Here is a 14033-nt window from a genome sequence, read left to right as displayed (position 1 = left end):
GATATGTCTCTCACCTTTGAGCTCTGATGTGGGTTCTCTGATGTCTTTTCAATAAAGAATGTTCTTATACACAGCACTGTCTTCAAAGCTGCTCAAGGCACCTCCTGTCCTTGAACACCTTCATTCATGGAACTTGTAGAAAATGACCTCAGAGTTTTCTCCCTTCTCAAATCTGGTTGAAATGGGGCACTAGATTAGAAAGTTTTTGGAAGAGTAGGCATGAGGCAGAGAACAGAAAAAGAAAGCTGAGAGAAGGACACAGAGAAAACATAAATCTCATTTTCCTTTGGAAAGCTTCTTGAATACATGTTTATAAAGCTATGTGCAATCAAAGCCTAATGTCTTCACAGTTTACAACTCACAGACTATAACTAGATCCCCTACAGTTTCCCTTACTTGGTCTCTTGAGTACTGTATAAAATAAGTTGCTTTAAACCAGATTCTAGTGAGATTGCATGATATCCCTTCACCAATAGTTAATCATACTAAGCTTTCCAGGTAATTTAAAAATTTAAGTTAAGGTAATGGACTGTGATAGACATTTGACACATTTATGCTCTTTATGTTCTTTTAAACATAGCCATTGATGGCCCGTAAAATAAAAAGGAATAAACTCCAGAAACCAGATTTACAAATTTGTCTGCAGATGTTTTGTTGTATCTTCAGACAACAGTTATTTAAAGTAAATAAGAAGAGTCTTTTTTAATTCTGAAATTAAAAGCTAGACGAAATTCAGAGTGAGAAGAATGGAAAGATGCTGCTTGATAGATTAGGCAAGAAAGATGCAAATATGTTCTAGCAGAATGTAATTATTTTGAGGAATCTACAGTTCAATAGAAGATAAATTATATTTTAGAAGAATTCTATAAAAACCCAGGTAAGAACTTCTAATGAGGAAATTGATAATTATTTTAACAGATGAGTCGGCTGTCAGTTACACATAATGGGAAAAATCTCTTAGATTTTTCTTTTTGTCTCACAGGAAATTGAGAAAAGCAATTAAATGTATCAGATCTGAAAACTTTTTACTAACGACAGGTTTCCAATAGTGTTTCACAGACCTTACTGACTGCACGGACTTCAGCCTTTAATTGAAATATTCATTCCTTGTACAAAAGAGCTACTTGTGATATTGCTGCACAAACAGAAGCAATCTCTGCACTGCTTAAAATAGACAGGGGTCACTTAAATGGCAACAGTTTGTAAGTCAAAGTCCTTTCTTAATAAACACTGCAAATTCATTTTCAACCCTTTTAATACACATGCTGGCAAAATGAATTGGGAAAAAAAAATAAATAGTAGGTGTCAGGAAATACAGCTTATTTATCAGGAAAAAAAAATACACAAAAAACAAGCCTCAAAACCTGTTCCCCAAACTACATAATGCTAATTACCTACAAGTTCCTTTCTGCAGTTGTTTTCAATGCTCTCAAAAGTCCTTTGATTGCACTGAATAGCTGTGCAAAATCCTGAGTCATTTCAGCCTGGGAAGATCTTTACCCAGTGGATTAAGGTAGTGTTGGTGGTGTGAGGTACCTGAAAACATTGTATCTGAGAGCCAGCACATGAGACCAGTTCGATTCCTTTTTGTTTGGAGACATCTACACTGTTAGACCTCTGTACTTATGTAGGTGTATAACATGAAAGAGGCATTTCTCAGTGTCTTTCATTTTACCAAATGGCATTATCATCAGATAAGTAGAGATTGGAGTCAGACAAACTCGAGCACTTTCACGTGGAAATTAAGACTTATGTGCTTGTATGACACCCAGCAAAACACACCCTTACTCCGATCGAAGATTCAGCAATATAAAATAAAACACATTTGACCTTTCTTAGACAATCCTTCTTTAAATTGCCTCTCGGGTTCTTTTTCATTTAGACTGTGTATTGGTAAAAGTATTTTGGATCAGTGAGCTAGTGTACAACCTCTCATTTTGCAGCCTAATCATAGGCACGTTGGGGCCAAAAATGAAAGAATGCAAAGTATGAACCACTTTATAAAAGCTCCTGGTTTGTGCATACCAGAGGCAACCACCCTGCCCCAAGCCCCATGTGAAGAAACTGCTGCGTGTGCCCAACAAGACCTAATAATGCCAGCATATGGTATTCTGTCAGGAAAACTCTTCCACAAAACCTGATTGTGTGATACTCTGCTACATTTTCTGATAGCAACAAAGTACGGGAGCACCACAGAGCCATGTTAGCACTGACCTTCTGGAGGCTTCTATTTCACTGCCTTAGGTATTCCGAACACAGTGGCAGAATGAAAACAGGGGGGCGGCAGGGGAAGATGATCACAAATACCAAGAGCAAACCCTATTCAATAACAGAAATTGCAGAAATTTAGGTTTGGAAGTATCCCAAAATGGGGATGGACCTGTTGAGAACAAAATCCAGCATATCAATACCAGCCCTGGAAGATATTTAGGTAACCTGTTTCTGAAATTTTCCCACAGAAATGTTAAAGCAGCCGCAACATAATAGATGTTGTCTTGCTTTAGGCAGAAGCACTTTTTGAACATAGGTTTTGATAAAAAACGAAATTGCTATCTTCTTGCTCAAGTGACAGCTCCTGCCTTTGTAACAGCCTTTTAGAGACTGGAAGAGTTACTGTGCTTCCCTTAAGAGTGTTCTTTATAGACATAGATAGATATATACGTATGTATCTCATTAAACACTAAATACTCTTCAGTAAATGTGTATAGCTAAAGAGTTTCTCAGACACCTGAATGAGAGGGAGAGTTCCCCACTCCACATTTCTACACTGCGTTCTGCTGTCTCTTATAGATCACATTTTCTTAAACCTTTGTATTTGTTGTCATCCCTCTGGATTCTTTCGAATGGTGTGTTGCCCTGTAGTGGCCCAGCTGATGCCAAGTAGGGCAGGTCAGCTACCTCCTGTGCTTTACATATGACATTTACTTAATACACCACAGAACCAACATTGCCTTTTCAGCAGCAGCATCATACTGTCAGCTTGAATCGAGTTTACTGTTCATGGCATTTTCGGTTTCCTTTTCCGTGTTGTCCCAACCTACCAAGGAGGTGGAAGGTGGCAAAGGTATCCTAATAGAGAGATCTGTGGGTTGCGTGAGATATTGTGAAGAAGGAGTGACACTGAGATGACAGTATAAAATCAGAGCTAAATTAAAAGCTTGATTATTTACTTCACCAAAAACAGAAGTAGATTTTACGTTGGAGGAAAATAGCAGATCTCATGCAGTGCTTAGCGTCAAAGGCTTTATACTCCCTTTGAATTGTATCTTTATGCATACTTGCATGAAACTACTCAGGAAGTTTTATTACCATATTGAATAATAGAGTCCAGAGCTGATAGGAACTGAAAGACAAATCTAGTCCCAAGGCAGTATCTATTGTATCTGACAGATATTTGTCTGACCAGCTCATAAACAAGCAGGCAGAGAAGCCTCCACAGTCCCAGTGCTTTCAATATGCCCAACAAAAAATAATGTAATGATAATATTTAGCCTGAATGTTTTCCTATGATTTAAGCCCATTTCATATTTTTCTACTCCCATTAGCCCACAGGACAGGTTATTCTCTCTCTACTTTCAAGTCTTTTAAATATTTGATATTTGTCATGTCTCCCCAGCATGTTTACTTTTTATAGTAACACAACACTGTTGACTCATGCTTAACCTGAGTACCACAATTCATTCCTCACACTACATTTTAGATAAGAATACCGTCTAAATAAAGCAGTACTTTGAATTTGTCCCTGAACTGCATCCTGATTTCCTCAGACTATTTCTCCACATCAGTATTAAACCTCTCTTGGGTGTATTTCAGTCCTTCCAGCTTTGAATTGTCTATAAACATGAAAAAACCTGTAATCAATATTGAGAAACATAGCTTATGGATATTGTATATCTGCAAGACATTGCACACAGGATATTTTCTGCTGTTTGACATCACTGTGAGACAAGAATAGTCACACCAAGCACGGTTATTCATAAATGAAAGACAGTAGAGAAGCAATTCATGTAAGCGACACTACTCCTAAGCAATTCTAATTTATGTATCTTACATTTACAGAACATGGCAGAAATCCACGCTTCCCCAGCTTTAATGATATGCACAACCATATGCAAGCCTAGCCTTAACTATGTTCCTAAATCGCTTTTTTACAGGTGTTTTAGGCATATTGAATATTTTGTACTTTACTGATATTTAAATTTAATAATTAAGCCACTACTGTAGTTTCCAAATACAATCCAGCTAATTACGATTTCTTGTTGTTTAATACGTGTTCACATGACACGCTAATAGATCACTAAGGCCTGTTCTGTATCTTCCCCAAACCAAGGTCCATCCTATGCTGCTCAGTTTAAGGCTTCTTCTTCATCCCTCTTACCATACACACACTCACTCAGCCATTCAAAAATGCGCTGTTTAGTCCTCAAACACTGTTTTGTAGTTTGCACTTACCCTTTACAAGTTTTTATATAATCATCGCAGAATGCTTTTACTTTTCTTTCTGTGAGATAACCATGGAGACCTGAAAGGGCTGACATTACTCAGCAAGGAGGAGTAAAGGCACTGCTGCAGAGTCTTTGTACAGAAAGTAATCCAAAACTAATCCTGTTTATTGTAGCAATAGTTGTTCTACAGCCTTTACCAGTCAACATTGTCCAAAATTTTTAGCAGATTTTTTTTTTTTTAATCTGGAAGAAGTTCTAAAAAAATAATAATAAGAAAATAAGAGCATTTAATTGTTGTGAACAGCGAGCAACATGATCAGAAAAACTGCAACAGCAGCTTCATGTGTTGCTCCCAGGCGTGTTAAAGCAAGCTAATTTTAGCAATCCTCATGCATTCTCAGAATATGTGTTCATTCTTTATGAAATTGCGGGATATCTTAGTAGAGGCATTTCATGTAAATTATTTATGATTAATCCTGTGGCTTGGTTTGGCTTATGTCCACTCTCAGTGAAAGAACTTTAAACTTCTTAAGTGGAAGCACGATGTGAAATATTAAACAGAAATATTTATATATACATTCTCTTTCTATCTATGGATTTCAGACATGAGATAAAAGGTTTCTATTGTTGATTGTTTCAGCTCTCTTGGTACTACTGCAGAGCACTCACTGCCGAGCTTGAAGCTACAGCTTGGGGATTTCAAATTGACAGAGCAATGCTCCAAACTAGCAGTCTCCTTTTGATTTGCCAAAAAGTCTTCTGAACTAGCAACCAAAGTATTCTTCTGGTACGAAAGAGATCAAACATAATGAATCACATTCATCACCCTCTGGAGAAACAATTAAATTTCTATATTAAATAACAGCAGTTTGTATGCGGTAATGGTTTCAGGAGTCCACAATGGAGTCTTGCCTGTATTATGCATCCCTTCAAGTTTTGCCCTCGGTAAGGAGATGTTAGCTGACAGCACAGTCAGGTTTATATTCAAAACCAGAAAACTTTTCACAGTCCTTTTTTAACAGATGTACTTAGATACAAAACTTCCCACACTGTCCAGACAGGTGTTATCTTTAAATAAAAGTATGTTTAAAATGAAAATTAATTCAGTAGCTGCTCAAGTAATTTCCATTGCCCTGTTTAATGCACCCTATTACAGACAAATCTTCTTTATGGAACCATACAGTGACAGATTGGTCTTCTCTTTTATCGGGTATCTAGCAAGTGAGCCTCATCAAACAGCTCTGGTGACTATAAATGATGTTCTTGTTCCCCTGGATACACCCTTGTGTCCTTCACGATTTTACCTTACTTTGTCTTTAAAACAAGAATTATCACAGAGTAGAATTTTGAAATTACCCAACAGATTCAAGGTTGTTTATTGTCTTGGGTGAATGCATTCACTATTTCTTAGGGTTACCATATTAAAGTAATTTTGTCATCTAAGCTTCTTCACTGTAAGACAATGCCAACACTTGTTGTTTGTCTTTTGTAACATGCCTCCTTTTCCTCCAGAAAGTCTGGAAACTCCTCCCCACCCCAGGCAAGAAGGCAATATCCTCTATCGTGCTGTTTTCTCTCTGTGTGCAATGAAGATTGATCAAGGCTGGTCATTGTTCTGTGACTTCTCTTCACCCTTCCCTGATTTTGTGCTTTACCTATAAACATGGACTTCCACATTAAAGGAAAGGAAAATCCACAGATCTCAACCCACCATGTCAATATCTTCCTAAGCTCTGTTGATGATTTTTCAAACTGTAACAAATTGGTTCAGCTCCCTGAATTTCTAAGCTCTGTACAATCTGCATAAAGCAATATATAATTGGTTATTGTACTTTTAAAGCTATAGTACGGGTGTAGTGCTTTGGGTAAAGTAGCTGTTGACCAACAGAAGGATATAAAACTCACTGGTCTGTTTGATTCCAAGCACTGCATTCTAACAATCTGAATGCAATGGTAAGTGAAGAGGGCCTTGCGGTGTCCTTGCCAGACAACGGCTTGGTACTCAGGGCCTTGCAGACACAGAAGAAATTACAATTGTTTATGTTCCAACCAGAGAGCACACAAAATGAAGGCAAACTTCCTGAGAAAACCGAATGGATTTTGCTGACCACGCCGGGCATGTGAGGGGTGCTCAGTCAGTTAAGTTACCAGAAAAAAAAAGTGTAAAAACGAGCATACTACATACATTACATTACATACATACTACTACATTAACACTGTTGAACATACTACATACATTAAGCATGGAGCAACTACTTTTGATGCAAGCTAAGCCTGACATTCCAAACTATATTTTAAATATATTCAGAAAAATATTCCGCCCTGAGTTGACAACGTATTACTGACCTAAAAATTATGATCAGAAATAATAAGGGTACTAATCACCCTGCCCACTTTAACAGCCTACAGCACCAGGCCAGATTTCCTCCACGTCAAATACGGAGGGGTAAATATCCCAGAGGCTATTTCAGAGGATCCAGGCCAGGCAGCGGAGTGAGTCCCCTGGAGGGGAACCTGAACCCAAACCTCCTGCTCACCTTTGCTGCTCTGCACTGGTCCCTGGAGGTGCCAACTCCTCTCCGCTGGTTACAGAAGGTGCCCAGATTCCTTGCTTAGAAACTCAGTTCAGTAACTAAAATCAGATGTTGTGAATATTCACTGAGACTTCATAATTTTCAAATTGGCCAAGTGATGGGTTTGAATTAAATATTAATGAGTTTAAAGCTTAATTTTTGTAATTCTGAAAAAAAAAACACGCACCTGAAGCAGTAATCAGTGGACAGTGAAGTTAGTGTCATGTACATTCCCTTGCCAATCTTTGAAGTCCATGCTGTACTTAAGCAGATACCTGCTAAAGACATTTTAGTATACAAACACCAAGTGTAATGGATTTTACATCCAGTTCCACTGGTACAAAGCAATTTCAATAAAAAGCAATTTCAGTAACGGAAATTAGTGCAGAATAAATATCATGTTCGTTGCTTCATACTTCTATGTAATGTAAATGACACTTATCCCTTTCCAGTGGGATTTTTAAAGTGAAGAAACATCTTTTTTTCCTTATAGATTAATTTAGTAAAAATAAAATCAATATATTTATGAAATATACAGCTGGACAGAAATGCAGGTCCACCTCTTTTTCAGCATCTACTGCAAGACTAATGCTCTTACAGACTTTTTCATGAGGACTACATACTTGAGCCTCGTTTCATTGAAAAAGACATTGGTGCTAAGCTCTCTCACACGTTACTTACCCATCCAGAATTTAGCTATCTAGGGTAAGTTAGTCATCTAGGTCTCCCTCTGTCGTCAGTAAAGTGGCAGGTACTCCAGAGGGTGAGTCATCTCATCTATTTTAGACATGTATCTTAGAACAGAATGAATCACTCTGAAAATCCCTCTCCCCACGGCTTACAGAGGAAGCCTGGACAACCAGCTCAGCCAGGACACCCAACTTTCAGCCAACTAAGGAAGGTGCCTGCTACTTAGTGTAAAAATAACGTTACTTAGAAAAGAGCGTTTCTTCAAATGTAGATACATGTCAACTGATGGCAATATAGAGACACCTTCATGCAGAACTACCAGACCATAACAGCATTAAATCAGTATCAACCTGCCTTGTTTCTGACCTTGAGGTGAAAAAGTCCCTATTCCTCTGCCAACATTTTCTGCTAACTAATTCACATTTGAACATGTTGATAAGGCAGGTGCAGCTGGGCAAATGCCCTGGCAAGCACCAAGCCTATAAATTAGTGACTGGGGAGTAAATTTTTTCTAGCCAGTTCAGATAGTCTTTAATCCCTGTTAGTTAATACTGCTTATTGTTTTTATATCCTTCTGATTTAAATTCAGACAGGAATGCTTTCATACAAATTGCATTCAAAATATGCGATTAGATTCAGAAAAGAATGAAGCCTTATCACAGAGGTATATGTCTATTGCTTTTTCCCCTTCGAAATGGGCTGGATAGGGAAAAATAAGTCTACTAATTAAATTACAAAATTTTGAAAGGGTCAAAATAGGGTAGCAGGTACCGAGCTCTAATTCAAAGAACACAGGAAGCAGTGCAATTCAGATTTGTCATCCTTTGACACAGATTGTAACAATGTAGTCAGGAGTTTTAGAGAAACACGCATCTTTTTCATTCTTTCTCTCCCTCTGGGGTCACTGCACAGTGATCTATTTTTACACAGGGGGGAAAAAAAAACAAGGTTTTCATTGTTAAAACACGTTTGATACTCCCATATCTCATATTCCATCAGAGAGCATTTCAGAAAGCCTAGCGTCCTCCTTTCAATCTGCTTTGAAGCATTTTTACTGGCTATACGCATCATTCATCCACACTCCTTTAGCCGTAAAAATCTTCATTTTTTTCAAAAGTGGGGAAAAAATTGAGCTTCCAACGAATTACAAATAAATGGTATTGAAATATTTTCTTTAAAAATGCAAAAGCTAAAGAAGGAACAAAAGCAGCAGAAAGATAAGAAATCTGACTACATAGCCCCAAAATTTTAGTCATACTGATGTCCAGATATTAACTATTTTTCCTTCAAATTCTGTCTTCACTAGGGTTTGTCTAAGGAATTCCTCTGCAGAAATAGCTCACCCAATATGATGAAAACTGGTACTATCGTATGTTCTTGAATTGCCCATCAACTTGAAATACTAAATCTGCAGTTTTTCCATGAAGCCCACCGTACAAAAAAGGAAACTCAGAGGGGGAGAAGAGGTCACAGAAAGATGAAAAAGATGCAAGAAAGAAAAGGGCAAGGACAGCAGTTGTCTTGGAATTGCCGATGTCTTCCTGATTACAGCAGGAGACACCTCTGCGTTACCAAACAAGAAGTTTAGTTACAAAATCCCAGATCACATTTTACCCATGGCATCTTGAAGACCGTGCTTGGTACAAGTCTCCTCTCCACACCTGTAAGACTAGAAACTTTCCAAGCTTCAAAATCAGAGCTGTTTGGGTTGGCCTTGCCACAGCACACTGGCCACAAAGCCTATTCCCCTTCTCTGGACCGATTCAACACGCAGAACTCAGGTTTTGGTTTCATGTTGGAACCTTGCCCTTGAAAAGATATCATCTGATAATCTCCAATGTTTTGCTGTTTTCACGAACATACATGCCAGGTGTTTATTAGATGTGCGGACATTTGGATGAATAAATAAATCATTCTTTCCTGCAATGTCAAGCAAAACCATCAACATAACTCCAACATATGAATGCCCTTAACAGATTAAATGATAATTTACTTCAGACATTTTAATGACATTTTAAATGGAGACTGTATGATGAAACAGTATTAAAATAAGGACTTATCTGATAGTATCAGAGACTGTTTGCAAGTGTACAAAGTAAAGAAGAAGGAGAATTTGTGGTTCAGGAAAGAATTGATTTGCAGTTTACAACACCATGACAATCCAGAAAAAAAAAGATTTACTACAAAGTGTCATGTTTGTGTTGTCCTCATTTCTTAACACATATTTCAGTGCTGGAAAAAGCATAATGGTACCAACATTTTGATCCTTAGCAATGCTCTTTGCTACGCTCAACACTCATCTTAAACCAGTCCTAATGACGTGTTCATTTGTTTGCTCATGTGTTGTTAGTACTGCAATAGCTTTAGTCTCTTCAGTAAAATATACTGTGAACCCACTCCCATTCATTTATCTTTCCTTAAAAATAAGCTGATGAATTGCCCCCTTCTGTAACTTTAGAATAACACCTATCCTGGGTTTTCCTGTGAGTTTAGAAATTTGGTAGCACCAGCAACACGATCAAATCTTTAGGAAGACATCAAGTTTTGCAGGCATCTAGCAGTCCAGTGTGCATGTGTAAGCTGCAATTTTGCTTACTAGAAGGCAAACGAAGTCTTTTGCTTTCAGCAACTTCAGGAAGCTTACCAGATAATGGTACCAAAAGAAACAATATTCCCCACGTATGATTAGCACAAGTGACACTACAGAATTCCCTGTACCTCTGGTCTTGAATTCTTCTCCAAGCTCTCATGAAGTGATCACTTTCTGTGCTGCAGTGGGGAGTGAGTATCACTGCTGCTGTTCCCATGACTGAGGAGAAATTCACCATACTGCTCCCACTTTCAACTAAATCCACTGGTTCCCCATTTGTATTGCAATCAATACAAAAGTGCCTTTTGTTTCCAAAATCCTTAAATGGCTTACCCCAAGATCTCCCACAAAACTCATCACCTGTTACACTGCATTTACAGCGTCATCTTTGAGCAATCTGACATCAGTTCTCTCTGTAATACTATACATATATAATGAATGGATGCCTATGAGGCAGACACCAATTACCTATTCATTTAGCATTCTCATTTTAAAATATACCTTTTCTCTTTTCCCCATTTGATTTGTTTTCCCTGCCACCAACCTCATGACCGACTTCTTCGATTTATACTGGGGAATTTTCTGTTAGCATGCTCTTCATGGCCTACTTTGAGCAGTATTCTTGCATTTTATAAATAATTTGGCCAACATCTTAAAAAATCCAACCTTAAATCAGACTTTGAGGTTGCTATGCAACAATATGGTCTTTAGTTACTTCACTAGAATTGGGGTTCTGAATCAGGGATAGAAGAAAAATAAAGGTCAAGTTTTCAAAAAAAACCCCTTAGTTCCTGATGTTTTCTTTGTAGTTATTTGTCACTTTAAAAACTACAGCCATAATGATGTCTTAACTCTAAGTTTTTCCAGGTTCATTTTTGATCAATTATTATTACAATATTACAGATACCATATTAGTTTATACTTAGGTGGAAATGAAGAGGGAGAAATACAGTTCCTTATTATTAAAATACAAAAAACAGATGTTTGCTCAAAAGCAGCCAAGACATATGGGAAAAAAAAAAATGAACTTTCTTAAGAAACAGATTGATGAAAAATTCTGAAGATCCCCCTTTCTAAATATGTCTTTTGGATCTTGTTTTATGTACATTGCACACATTTTTTCTAAGCATTTCTTAATGACTACATTAGGATATACTTTTATTGCAAAAAAAGACCATTTTGATCAAACTAACTTGATCACTTCAATTTTTATGGTTCTGTTACTGTTACATCACAGCTTTGTACTTCATTACACACAAAAATAGTTTTAACAAATACACCAAACATTTGAACTAAGCAAAACCATCATGCCTTTATTTTCTTTTCTAATGGCCACACACAGTCATTACAATCCTCCCGGGACCACAGTAACTACCATATATATGCATACCTGCAAGGTAATGCACTTATGCCCAGAAAACTTCTAAAGCTTAATATTTCCCTGCTCACCTTTCTGCAAAATTAGACCACCTCCACAGGGTCAACTGCAGGCAATGATGATGACCCCCTGGAGCTGCATTTACTAAGTCTTCACTATTTGAACCCCATTTCAAATCATGAGAGGGAATCTTTGATGATACAGGAGCCCTCTGTTTCCCTCCAATGCTTGGCAACTTGGTGAAGTCCTTAAGTTCCTAAAAATTAATTATTTTAATTCCATGACTATGCCCCAACTTAGTTTCATTTTATTCCTATTTAATCTCTCAGGTCTGAAGAGTATTTCAAGTATCAAATGTAGCTTTGGTATGTTTCTGCCATGCTGACGTGCTTTTATCTCCTGCCTTCTGTGATATACTGCATTTAGGGTCACTACACATCCACACATTTGAGTGACAAGAAGTTGCAGAGGATGAAAGAACTTCAACAGATTTTCATTTGTCATTTACTAATTTTCATTCAGCTCCAACTGGGAGACAAGAAAATCCTCTAGGAATTATTTTGAACTATTTTGTGATAACTTTTCTCCCCACGGTGTTCTATATATTGACAATGTTGCCTAAAATCTTTACCATGGAAACTTTTATCGCCCTCAGTAAGATTACACACATGACAAAATACTTAGAACTGAGCCTTAGTTACTGCTAAGGTGTATTATAAATTTCCCTGAAAATTCCTGGAGTATTTGTAAGTTTGAGGCCTTATCTCAAGCAATATTTAAGTAAATGTGTTCTGATGTATTTTTAAAAGTAATTATGGTTTTACCCAAAGCATGGCCTAACCTAAAATCTCTATGTTAATTATAGCCTATAGCATGCTAATTGTATATCATTAAAAACAAAGAGAACTGCATTTTCCTAATGTAATCAAAATTTAAAGATAAAATAAATGTAAAAGGCATGTAAGAGAAATACTCGCTAAATCTTGGGGAGTGCCTGCAATTGTTGTGATAGCTCTGGACTTTGCATGTGTTTTTGGCTAGGTGTGTGGGGTTGAACAAAGAAAGTATGGCTCTTGCCAACTCTGAGGGTGCCATCTTCCTTAAACAGATCCATCCAGAAGCCTCCTGCACTTGCTGGGAAGCTGTAAGCTTGTGTCAGACAGACAGGTTCTCCAACATGCTGCAAAGAGGTACTATGCAGATTAGCCAAAACAAGAATGTCTGAAAGAGTTTTACAGAGGGAACGTAATGCTTGGAATAAACGGAGAACTGAGAATAATCTCAAAAAATTGAACTTGATCTCCCCTCTTTGAAGTTAAAGTGCTTAGAGGGGAGCAGGCTGGGATTTATAGACTTCACAGGCTGTGGGAGGGACTTCAAAAGCACAGGGGTGATAGATTAACATGTTTTTTCATGCGTGCAGTGACAAAAATGCAACATGGTTTCAGGGCTCTTATAACAACAGATAGAAAAGAAAAACAAGAGGTTCTAATTTTAGTTTCTGCCAGTCATCCATGATGTTCTTGCCTTGTGCTTATGACACTCACCTTCAGCAGAGCACAAGGCTGATAAATACTGATAAATTCTCATTAAATACATGTGACACAGAGAAATTAACCACCAGGACCATTTTTAAACTTTAGTTTTGAAAACTGGTCAAACCCACCCTGTGCTCAATTCAAAACTAGAATCTGAACTGGGATTTCCCATGACCAGAACCGCATCATATACTGCTCTACCTCCTCCCCCAGCACACAGGTTTCTCAGAGAGGTGCCTACTTCTGTCGCTCTGATAGGAGCATCCCACTGTGTGTGAAATACATAAATACGGGGAACAGCAAGATGCTGTTACCATCCTGTTTGGGACAATCTACTAGGTGAAGGACATCTGAGTTCTGGGGCTAGAATCTCCTCAAAACAGGAAAATGAGCCCATCTCCAATTTAACCTCACTTCTAGGCAGAAGCGAAGAAAACATCATTGCCGTTGGTGATGATGTTTCTAGGCCCTCCACCAAGAAAATATTTCCAGCTAAACTATTCAACATACGACTCATTAATGAGTTCGAATTGATCACATTTGTATTTTAGTGAATACCACATCTACCGTTTTCTGTCTTGCTGCTGCACATTTCGCTGCTAATCTTACTGGAAAGTAAGTTTAAGAAATATTGCAATTTACATTAAGAAATTAAACTCTCAGAGGAACTTTTTTTTCCCAGCTTATCTAAATGGGAGCATACTCTTTGCAGTAAGAATATAGTAAGAAGGGGTTTACAGGCTTAATCAAATTGTGCATGTAAACAAAGTTACTCAACATGTGTAAGTTTTTGCAGAGCATGATCTGATGTCACAGTGA

The sequence above is a fragment of the Columba livia genome, chromosome 3 (assembly GCF_036013475.1).
Source record: "Columba livia isolate bColLiv1 breed racing homer chromosome 3, bColLiv1.pat.W.v2, whole genome shotgun sequence".
NCBI lineage: Eukaryota > Metazoa > Chordata > Aves > Columbiformes > Columbidae > Columba > Columba livia.
This window is presented reverse-complemented; position numbering follows the sequence as displayed.